Raw genomic sequence first — 286 nt, 5'->3', positions numbered from 1 at the left:
CGGCGCCGCCACTCGCCAGACAGAGCGCGCGCCCATCCGTGCGATCGGCAATCCCCTGGCCCGCCTGCCTCGGTTCCCGCCCCGCGCTCCGCTGGACTTTCCAAGTCTGGGGCCGATTTCCCCGCGACTGGAGCCCAAGGAGCAAGGCAGAGCCAATCGATGAGAGAGCGTGCGAACGCCGACCGCTGGATGCCCAGGAGCTGGAGCGCCGGGTGGGTGGAGGAGCTCGGTCGCTGTCGGAGGCCTGGGCTCTGGCCCAGCGGGTAGGGTGGCTACAAGTTGGGAG

The sequence above is a fragment of the Colobus angolensis genome, unplaced genomic scaffold (assembly GCF_000951035.1).
Source record: "Colobus angolensis palliatus isolate OR3802 unplaced genomic scaffold, Cang.pa_1.0 Scaffold121, whole genome shotgun sequence".
Lineage (NCBI taxonomy): Eukaryota > Metazoa > Chordata > Mammalia > Primates > Cercopithecidae > Colobus > Colobus angolensis.
The sequence above is the reverse complement of the archived record's forward strand: the minus strand, read 5'-3'. Positions refer to the sequence as shown.